The following is a 12,170-nucleotide window of genomic DNA, read 5'->3' as shown; positions in this document are numbered from 1 at the left end:
GGCGCTCTCCTAGCCTCCTTGCCCTCTCCCGCCGCTAGTAGGGCGCTCGCCGGCTGACAATCATTTTTGGTTGCTGGCCGGTGAGGGCTCCGAGGAGGAGGGGGAGGAGGAGGCCCCTGACTACTCTGCAGGTATGGAAAAAATCTCCAAATACTTGATATCTACTACTTCAATTGAGGTAGATGATGCTAGATTTGGGGGGGGGGAAGGGAAAAGAGGGATTTCGTGATGTTAGTAGGAATAAAAAAGGGTACCAATCCCAAATTGCAGATGACTGTGATGGAGCTTCTTATGATGTAAATAGTCTGGAAAGTGAGAGACGTGAAAAGGAGAAAAGGGAAGTCAAATTAGGGGATAAACTTAAAAAAATAGGTTTAGATGCTCATATTGTGCATAATCATGTGAAAAAGGATAAAATACATCCTATTATGTCCTGGTATGATGAGGATGGAATTGATTTTGGAGATTTAGATTTCCGGAGAACTCCCATTGGGGCATATTTGGCTCTAAAAGAGGGATAAATGGATACAAATAAAGATGAGGGACTTTTGAGACCCCGGATTATTTTTGGGGGCTCAGTGGGGCATGATTTGAATATAGATGTAGGAATGGGCCTTGCCTGGTGGAGGCCTAGTGGGCTTGATAGCAACCCAGCCCATAAAAGGGATGCGGGGCTGGCAGGTATAAAGGTGGGAGAGAAGGGGGAGGGAAGCAATCCCACCACATAGGGTTCCCCCCTTCTCCTCCCACACCGTCGCCGGAAGGTAGAATGGCTGGAAACTTTGGGAGAGGTTATGGAGGCCCCAGATTCAATTGAGGAGGTGAAGGTGGGTATGCTAGAGGGAGATTCAACTACGCTAGTAGAGGAGGGGGATGGAATGGAGGTAGATATACTTCAACAGATGGAGTTGGTGGTTTTGGAAGAGGGGGTGGCAGATCTGGTGCTGGAAATGGAGTTGGCAGAGGATATGGAGATGAAGAAGATTTTGCTGCCGAAGGAAATGGAGAAAATTAGGTATGGCAAGCTAAAACAGGGAAGAAAGAGGTAGTGGAAGACAGTAATGAAAGAGCCAATGGTGAAGGGGAAAATTCTGGAGTAGAGAAGGGGAATGAGAAGGAACAGTTGATTCAGAAAGATCAAAGCACACAACAATAGTTACTAACTTCTCTGCTCTCTCAATTAGTGCAAGGATTAAAAGGGAGTGAGAAAGAGAAAATAGAAGGAATGCTAGGAAAACCTCTGGATGTTCAGACTGGAAGAGATGTTCGGAGGAAAGAAGAAAAAAATGGAGAATCTATGCAAAGAGGTGATAAAAGATTTGAACAAGACCCAATGATGGAGATGAAGAAACACGGGGTAGAGGCAATTGGCAATTGAATTTGGAAGATAACAAGAAAGGAATGGACAGATTCAACAAGCAAGTTTGTGGTAAATGCAAAGATCCTAGACACTCTACCAGAGAATGCAGGGTGGGACACTACTTGATTTGTGGAAGGGATAATCATATCACTAGTGAATGTAACTTGCTGAAACAGATGAAACCAGTGCCAAAATATGTTGGATATGCTGCTAAGGGGCTGGGAATCTTATTGGTACAGAGCTATAAAGATGTGCTTGTAACTGAACACACAAACCCTCTGGGTGTGGTGATTATTAGAGAAGGGTAGATCAATGAAACTGAACTAACTAAGGCCCTGGGAGAAATGTTTGTGGCAATGGAGAGTTAAATAATTTGGGGAAAATGGCTTTATGATGAGATTCCCCAACAAGGAAAAACTGGTAGAACTGGCAAAATTCAATGACTTTAATCTACTAGGGACAGGGGTGGTCATCAAAGTTCAACCTTGGTCCCTGGATCATCAGGCAGTGGGAAAAATGCATACAGCTTGGATCAAGCTGAATAAGGTGCCTCACTATTTTAGACACTTCTTGGGCATTTGTGAGGTTGCTGCTGTAGTGGGGCCTGTACTAGAGGTAGATATGGATACAATAAATGAGGAGAAAGTCAGGATCAAATATGGGATCAGAGATGTGGAAAGAATTCCAGCCCAGGTGGAAATCACTGCCCCTGATCTGCTCATGTTCAGAATTGGTACAAAAGTTGAGAAGGTGGTGGGAATTGGCTAGTATAAAGAAGAAAAGAGGAAAAATGAAAACACATGTAACCTAGAGGATGGAGATGGTGAAACATAAAACAGAAAGAGAACAAAGATGGAAGATACATAACACAAAGGCATCGCACTAGGATGCTTATCTCTTAAGCAAAGTGAGGAGATAGATGGAAAAATTGAAAAAATGAGATCACAAATGGAAGAGAGCATGATGCAATGGCAAAATGAGATGAACACTAAGAGAAGGAAGTGGCAAAAATAAAGTGACATTATGTTTAGTAAGATCAAATCTCTGGAAGAGGACAAAGTCAGACACAGTGCATTGTGGGATAAAGCTGAAAAAAGAATTAAGGAGCTTGAGAGGAATCAACAAAATATGCAGGATATGGTGAGTCGGCAACAAGAAGAGATTCAGAAGCTAATCCAAGAGGCTGCTAATAGAGAACAATATGAAATGGAGTTAGCTAATATGGATTTCAAGAATTATGAAAAGGAAAACCAACAGAGAAAGGAAGAAACAGAGTGTGGGAAATACAATGAACCTACTAACTATAATGCCAGTCAAGAATCAATTGAGACCCCGGGTGAAAAACTGGCTGACATTCATGGAGCTGAGGTACTGGAAAAGGAGGGGGAGGAGAGAGAAGTGGAAATTAAAAGAAGTCTCAGGAACAAAGGAAAAGAAGATTAGAAAATAGAGGAGATGGCAAAAACTAGAGCTGAAGAAAGAGACAACTATGGTAAGAATCTTGATTTTGAATTTGCAAACTCCTCTTTATTACAAATTAGTTCCATGGTAGGGATTGATTTAGGTTGTTCCATTGATATGATTGATAAAAATATAGATATTATCAATAAAATGGAGATGGCTAGAAGAGACATATATTTCCAAAACATTAAAAGATAAAAAGATGATAGGGAAAGGGAGTCAAGAGAGATAGTGAAAGAGAATAAAGACACACCAATATACATTAATACTGGGTATGTGGATATTGATGGATTATGCTCTGATTTGGATCATTCTGATGCTGTGATTGAGGAACAGCAATACAAGAATCTGAGAGAGAAGTTCTCTGGGGTGAAAGGTGGTAAAAGAGCTCACCAGCTTTAGACTGTGTGAAGCAAACAATTGGGATTGGGGCACTAAAAAGGAGAAAAAAGCAAAGAAGACTAATTAGTCTCTAACCTGGGAAAGTATTATAAGATTAATTGGGATAAATTGAGGAAATCCTATATAATTAAATACTACAAGAATGAGAGGAGTTTTTTGGAATGTTAGAGGCATAGGACAGGATCATAAAAAAAGATATATCAGGGAAATGATCATAGATCAGAGGTTAGATTTTATTGGGATTTCTGAAACAATAAAGCAAGACTTTACTAAGAATGATCTGCATAATCTATGTGGAGGTAAAAATTACCAATGGTGCTGGAATCCCCCCAGAGGGATGTCTGGTGGAATTCTAGTTGGCATTAATAAAGATGTGTTTGATATTGAGTGTATTGGAAAAGGACAATATTTTTTGAGAGTGCTGGTATTTGATAAGAATATCAAGATGCACTGGAATCTGATCACTGTATATGGAGATGCACAAAAAGAAGGGAAAGCTAGTTTCCTTGCTAAGCTTGCCAGATTATATCATGACAACCCTCTGCCATGTTTGGTTGGAGGAGACTTTAATATCATTAGAAATGACAAGGAAAAAACAAACCTATGATACATGAACAGTGGTCTTTTATGTTTAACGCTATAATTGAACAAGCTGGATTGAGAGAACTACCTTTAGATGGGAGACGATACACCTGGGCAAATAACCAGGAGGAACCCACATATGAGAAGCTGGACAGGGTATTAATGTGCCCAGTCTGGGAAGAGAAATATCCACTTACTATTCTGCAAGCTTTTGCTAGGGAAATTTCTGATCACACCCCTTTGTTCCTAGACACAGGGGAGACACAAAATCACAAATACACATTCAGATATGAGAATGCATGTATATTGAGAGAGGGATTTAAAGAGTTGATATATAAAACTTGGAATGAAAGATATAGGGGAAATATGTTGGAGAGATGACAACATAGAATGAGAAATTTGAGGAAAAAAGCCAAAGGTTGGAACAAGAATATGGATGCCTGGTATAAAAAAATCAAGATAGAAATTATTAAAAAGCTGGATGAAATGGATAAGAGAGCTGAGATAATGGGTTTAACTGCTGCAGACAGAACTGAGCAGAAAGAGCTTAGAGCCCAACTTAAAAGAGTTATGACACAAGAGGAAATGAAGTGGGTGCAGAGATATAAAGATAAAGAGATTAAAGATGGTGATGGGAATACTAGATACTATCATGCAAAAGTAAAATGGAGGAGAAGGAAGAACATAATTAACATTGCCAAGCTTAATTATGGCATCATTACCCTTGTCCCCAAAATCAACGATGCCAAGCAAATTCAAAAATTTAGACCTATTTGTCTCCTGAATGTTAGTTTTAAGATCATTACTAAAGTTCTAATGAACAGATTGACTAAGTGTATTTCACATGTGATCTCCAGAACCCAAACTGCATTTATTAAAGGGAGATACATCATGGAAGGGGTGTTTATTTTACATGAAGCTCTGAATACATTTCATAAAGACAAAGAAGATGCTTTGATTTTCAAAGTTGATTTTGAAAAGGCATATGATAAAATTAAATGGCCCTTCGTAATACAAATGCTAGAGTTAAAAGGTTTTCCAGATAATTGGTGTGATTGGGTTATGGAGACCATGAGGGGGGACATGTAGGAGTTAGGGTTAATGATGAAATTGGTCCATATTTCAAAACTTTCAAAGGCTTAAGACAGGGTGATGCTATGTCAGCATTGCTTTTTGATCTGGCTGCTGATGCTCTAGCCATTCTAATGAACAATGCCCTAGAACATGATATAGTCAAGGGTGTGCTAAGAAAGGAAATAGCAAAGGGGTAAATATGCTACAATATGCTGATGACACTATCTTTCTGATCAAAGATGAAGTGGAAAGTGTGAGAAACCTCAAATTCATACTAGGGGCATTTGAACAAATGTCAGGTCTTAAAGTAAATTTCCATAAGAGTGAATTGATGCTATTTGGGAAGGCTAAAGAAAAACAAGTGCTATATCAGGAAATACTGACATGTAAGATGGGAGAACTGCCCATCAGGTATTTGGGTATGCCTGTGTCAGAGACTAGAATTAGGAACATACATTGGAGTTGTGTAACAAATAAGATTGAAAAATGGTGTAGCTGTTGGCAAGGGAAACTGCTAGGATCTATTGCTGGCAGGATCACTCTGGTGCAAGCTTTCCTGACTAATATACCTCTGTTTATGATGTCTTTTTATGCTGTTCCAAAAGGGATCATTAAAAAAGTTGATTTTTTTAGAGCTAGGTTGGTTTCGCAAGAAGATGAGAACATCAAAAAATATCATTTAGTTAATTGGAAGGAATGCTGTCTGCCAAAAGAGGTGGGGGGATTAGGGATTCTCAATTTGAAGGTGATGAATGATGTCTATTACACAACCTTCTTCTTGTAGACGTTGTTGGGCCTCCAAGTGCAGAGGTTTGTAGGACAGTAGCAAATTTCCCTCAAGTGGATGACCTAAGGTTTATCAATCCGTGGGAGGCGTAGGATGAAGATGGTCTCTCTCAAACAACCCTGCAACCAAATAACAAAGAGTCTCTTGTGTCCCCAACACACCCAATACAATGGTAAATTGTATAGGTGCACTAGTTCGGCGAAGAGATGGTGATACAAGTGCAATATGGATGGTAGATATAGGTTTTTGTAATCTGAAAATATAAAAACAGCAAGGTAACAAGTAATAAAAATGAGCGAAAACGGTATTGCAATGATAGGAAACAAGGCCTAGGGTTCATACTTTCACTAGTGCAAGTTCTCTCAACAATAATAACATAATTGGATCATATAACTATCCCTCAACATGCAACAAAGAGTCACTCCAAAGTCGCTAATAGCGGAGAACAAATGAAGAGATTATGGTAGGATACAGAACCACCTCAAAGTTATTCTTTTCAATCAATCCGTTGGGCTATTCCTATAAGTGTCACAAACAGCCCTAGAGTTCGTAGTAGAATAACACCTTAAGACACAAATCAACCAAAACCCTAATGTCACCTAGATACTCCAATGTCACCTCAAGTATCCGTGGGCATGATTATACGATATGCATCACACAATCTCAATTCATCTATTCAAACCATCACATAGAACCTCAAAGAGTGCCCCAAAGTTTCTACCGGAGAATCACGACGAAAACGTGTGCCAACCCCTATGCATAGGTTCCCAATGTCACGAAACCCGCAAGTTGATCACCACAACATACATCAAGTGGATCAATAGAATAACCCATTGTCACCATGGTTATCCCACGCAAGACATACATCAAGTGTTCTCAAATCTTTAAAGACTCAATTCGATAATATAACTCCAAAGGGAAAACTCAATCCATTACAAGAGAGAAGAGGGGGAGAAGAAACATAAGATCCAACTATAATAGCAAAGCTCGCGATACATCAAGATCGTGCCAAATCAAGAACACGAGAGAAAGAAAGAGATCAAACACATAGCTACTGGTACATACCCTCAGCCCCGAGGGTGAACTACTCCCTCCTCGTCATGGAGAGCGCCGGGATGATGAAGAAGGCCACCGGTGAGGGTTCCCCCCTCCGGCAGGGTGCCGGAACAGGGTCCCGATTGGTTTTTGGTGGCTACAGAGGCTTGCGGCGGTGGAACTTCCGATCTAATCTCCGTTCTGGAAGTTTTAGGGTACGTAGGTATATATGGGTGCAGGGAGTACGTCAGGGGAGCCACGAGGGCCCCACGAGGCAAGGGGGCACGCCCCCCACCCTCGTGAGCACCTCCCTTTGCTCCTGACGTGTAGTCCAAGTCCATCCGGTAGGTTTCCTTCCAAAAATAACTTCTCCAGTTGATTTCGTTCCGTTTCGACTCCGTTTGATATTCCTTTTCTTCGAAACACCGAAATAGGCATAAAACAACAAATCTGGGCTGGGCCTCCGGTTAATAGGTTAGTCCCAAAAATAATATAAAAGTGGATAATAAAGCCCAATACTGCCCAAAACAGTAGATAATATAGCATGGAGCAATAAAAATTATAGATACGTTGGAGACGTATCAGTGAACATTGCTCTCCTAGCTAAATGGTTTTGGAAAATGGAGACAGAAGAGGGTCTCTGGCAAGATATCTTGAAAGAAAAATATAGGGGAGATGATTGCCTAGCACTAGTAGATAAGAAGCCTGGAGATTCCCAGTTTTGGACTAGTCTGTTAAAAATTAAAGAGATTTTTTATAAATTTGTCAAGAAAGAATTGGGAGATGGGAAAAACACCAGATTTTGGGAAGATACTTGGGTAGATGATAAACCTTTAAAAGATGCTTATCCTAGAATTTATGACATCTGTTTTGACCACAAGATTACTGTAGATGAGGCCATTCAAAAAGGGTGGCAGGGGTTCAAATTTAGAAGAACACTATACGGTGAAACTCTTGAGTTGTGGAATACCTTAAAGAGTAGATGTGAAGAAATAAGTATGAAAGGGGGAAAAGACATAATTACTTGGACTCTCACTGCTGATCATAAATTTTCTGTGGGGTCTCTATATAAGAAAATAATTACACTTGGGTTGAAATTTCCACAAAAATACCTTTGGAAAATTAAGGTGCCTGCAAAAATAAAAGTCTTTTTGTGGCTAGTTAACAAAAAAGTATTCTGACCAGGGATGTCTTACTCAAAAAAGGATGGAAATGGGGGAAAAGTTGTGTTTTCTGTGGGAAAGATGAATCAATCGATCATTTGTTGTTTACTTGCTCTGCGACATCTTTTCTGTGGAGTTTGGTCAGATGCGTTTGTGGTCTAAAGACCACTCCACTGAATGTAAATGATTGTTTTGGGGGTGGCTAGGAAAATTTAACAAAGAGGATAAGAAAATGGTGATGGTTGGGGTTTCTGCCTTATTTTGGGCGATCTGGAAAAGTAGAAATGCAATCATATTTGAAAACAAAAGGATAAATGATCCTTTCTATATAATCAAACTAATGAGCCGGTGGTTGATTGACTGGTCCATCTTGCAAATAAAGGAGCCGCCAAGAAAAATGCTGGAGCTGGGAGCAAGAGTGCTAGAACGGGCAGCAAGTAAGGTGTACACTGTTGGGCAAGGCTGGTGGATCAACATTGTGAGGCTCTTATGATGACGTCCTGCTGTTGTGACCTCTCGGCACTACTGCTGCTGTTCTTAGTCCTTTTGCTTCTATCAGTTTCCTGTTTAAGTGCTATGATGAAAAACTTGCTATGTTTTGCCCCAGTCTGTTGGGGTTTCTAGAGTTTATTGGCCTGTATTGGCCTTTTGCTGGGATTATGTTGTTAGGTTTCGGTTAGTAGGTTCGTAGATCGGGTAATGCTGGCTACTCTGTTACTCTGGTGTGGTTTTCAGTAATGAAAATCGGAAGGGGCAAACCCTTCTTTGATAAAAAAAACACGCCTGAGTGGGACACCATAATTTCTTTTTAATTATAGTAATTATTTAATGATATTGGCACAATAATTCAAATGAGATGTGTGCCATGAAGTTACTTCCTGACCGGGCAGTGACGTTAGTTCCTGACCGGCAGTGACTGTGATGGGGTAAGGGGTGACCCCATAGCCTGATGGCGAGGACTGGGGGCGAATTGGGTAACAACAACTCAAGGAGCGGCAACAATTTGATGGTGTTCATCTTGTTGTGTTCTCAATCTAACGAAGAAATCACCCTCTCCTGGGTGCGCACTGATTAACTCAAACGGTAAGGTAAAGAGGAGTGGATGAGGCAGAGAAGCAGTTGTGGTTGTATCGGGGGATGGGGAAGAGGATCGTAACTTGGGAGCAGCATAAAAAAGGATCGGAGATTCAGATGAAAGGACGGTTTCGGGCAGCTGAAAATGTGAGGATTAGGAGCAGATTTTTTTATTATCAAGGACATGTGAACGTATGGACTTGTAGGCCCATGAACTTGGCTGAGCCCTCCAGTGTGCTTCTGAACCGGAGAGACAAGACGGTACGTACTCACATTAACTGCAAAGAGCCGGACATGAATTACTGCAATTCGGAGCATGTACCACATCAAATATCCCATGGAAGTCAGATCTCGAGGTGAAGGGATGGGTGAGATAAAGATAGTATTTGAGCACGGGCTCGGAAATGAATTTTCGACGCAACTTCGGGAAATCCCTATTTGCCACTCGTTACGGCAAGTTGTCGGGGTGACGCACAGGCAGATTGAAGATCGCTCGGGATGGGCCGGCCTGTTAAAGGTTTCAGCGATTTACGATTTTCGGAACCTTCTACGTGGTTTGCAGTTCGTTTTTTCTGATTTTGGGACTTTCTAGGAGGTTCCCAAGTCGTTTTCCCCCTTGTTTTTCCTCTTTCTTTTCCGTTTTTTCCTTTTCTTTTTCCTATTTCGTTTCCATTCTTTTCTCTCCTTTATCTTTTTTTTCATTTTTGGTTCTTTTCTTTCCTTTTTTATTTCATTTCTCATTTTTATTTTTGAGTTTATTTTTTCTATTTAAAGAAATGTTCATAAATTTCAAAAATGTATGCAATTTTAAAAAACTGTTCATTTTTCCAAAAAATGTTTCTTTTTCATATTTTGTTCACAAATTTAAAAAACGTTTAGTATTCCCGAATTTGTGCACTTATTTTCAGAAAATGTTCCAATATTTAAAGAAATTTACAATATTCCAAAAAATTAATTTTTGAAGTTTCGTTCCCAAATTCAAAAAAATCGCGAATTACAAAAAATGTTCCTGTTTTAAAATTTTGTTCACAAATTTAAAAATGTATATGTTTTCAAATTTTGTTCACAAATTCAAATATGTGTGGGAAATTTCATAAAATGTTCGTGTTTTCAAGAAATGTTCATGTTTCAAATATGTTCTCAAATTAAAAAAATGTTCATGTTTTCATAAATTTTTCACAAGTTAAAAATATGTTCGGGTTTCCATTTTGTTTCTGTTTTTCGAAAAATGTTCCCATTTACAAATAATTATTCATAGTTTCAAAAAATGTACTCATTTTCAATTTTGTTCCTTATTTTTCCAAAAAATTGAGATTGCCAAAAAATGTTCGAGTTTTTACAAATTTTCTTTGATTTTCAAAAAGCATTGAATTTTTCTGAAAAAGAAAAATTCTGTTTGAAATTTTAAAAAAGATTAAATCTTTCACTGCCAATAGTTTATATAAACTGAGCTCCCAGATTTAGACAACAAAATTTATGTATTACGGTGGGTAGGGATGTGTTCACTCACGTTAGATCGAGTTGGATCCTACTCACGCATGCTTTTTGGGGAGTTGTTCTTTAATTGTTGTCGTCGATGTTTGTTTCTTTAATGATCGCGTTGTTATATCTGCACGAAAGTAATTGTGTCGCGCTGACTAGCAGCTTTAGCTTTCCTGCTGCAGGTCTTGGGTTTGATTTCCACTTGGGGTGTAATTATTTGTTCATTTTCATCGCTCGCAACCACGAATGGGCCGGCCCAGATCCGCTGTCCCCTGTGTTCCCTGTGTGAAACCCCAGCATCTTGATCCAGCATTCTGAGGAAGCAATTAGTTGGCGAGCGCTCCTTCGGGAGCCTCCCAATGATCACGTGGGGTTGGGCAGCGAGCGCGCTACTTGGTGCACTCTCAACCGCCGCCGTGTGTCACGCTCTGGGTGCTCCCTCCATATTTTTTTATTTTTCCGCGCGTGTTTTTGGCTTTTTAAATGGTTTTTTCCGGGTTTTTTTACTTTTTGGTTTTCCACCGGTCTTCCTCGGCTTTTGAATCTAAAAACATTTCCGGAGAAACATTTTCGCACGAAAAAACACTTATTCTTCCCCAAGAGGCACGGTTTTGCTTCTGCGAGAGGCACCGTTGTGCTTTCATGAGAGGCACGTCATTGCCTCTTTTGAAAAGGGAAAAAAAACTTGCTCCCGGTTCGATTTTTTCGTCCGTTATTTTGTCCAGTTTTTTCGTGAAAAAAGTTCGTCAAAACCTATCAACATGGGATCTAGTTTTGAAGGTCTCGATGCGAGATATCCAATGATGAAAACGGTTTGAGAGTTGGACACACAGTTTAAGAGATAAAACATTTTGAATAAACAGATGTACGAAAAAAGGGAAAACTCTCAGGTTGCGACAAGTGGCGCGCATGCAGTGCGCCACTTGTCACAACCTTGGAAGGTGGGAGTACTATTTAAAAGAATTACTCCTTAACATATGGCCTCCGGTAACTTTGTCACCTATTAAATAAAGCTAGCCATGAAGGCCTTCATTAAAAAAACAGGCACCACGCTCAAAACTGGGCCGCTGCCTCAAATAAGAAAAGGCCGGTAGAATTTATACCAAGAAACAACCCGGTCCAGACTGGCGAGGGGCCCCAGGGACAGCCCAGGCCAGGTGTCTGAATAGAGAGTCGGGGCATTTCAAACCAATTCCTTCACCCCTCAAAAATAAATAATTCAAACCAATTCCGAAGGAAAAAAAAGGCATTTCATACCGCCACCGACTTGCATATAAAACGTGCGTGCACGCGTACATGGATGACGACTCACTCTTTCAATCCTCCTTTTGCCTTTGCACCAAAGCATCTTTAGTTTATCCTCCACCGTTTGCTCAAAAAGCACGCGACTTTAATCACCTGTGGATCAGTTAAACCTAATGTGTCACTTTGATTTAAAAACGGCATATATCACAGCGTTAGTGGGACGCTATTTTTATCCAAAGGGAATCGATCATACGTGCTCTACCGGTAAGAGAAAGAAAAGGGAAAGGCAAAACAACTAGCAGACAGCAGGTTCAGTCTTTGCGTGCGCTTTATAAAGTGACACATTAGGTTTTTAGCCGATCATACGTTTTTTCTTTCTTTGTGCACCAGCTGCCCGATCATGGGTATTATACTAAACAGGGTCTCCGCTTTTAGCTGATCACCTTTATTTTTACAGTATTTAGCTAGTCACTTTGCTTCGCCTCAGCTTGCTTCGAAGGATCAT

Source organism: Triticum dicoccoides, chromosome 7A (genome assembly GCF_002162155.2).
Source record: "Triticum dicoccoides isolate Atlit2015 ecotype Zavitan chromosome 7A, WEW_v2.0, whole genome shotgun sequence".
Classification (NCBI taxonomy): Eukaryota; Viridiplantae; Streptophyta; class Magnoliopsida; order Poales; family Poaceae; genus Triticum; species Triticum dicoccoides.
Note: the sequence above shows the minus strand (reverse complement) of the source record.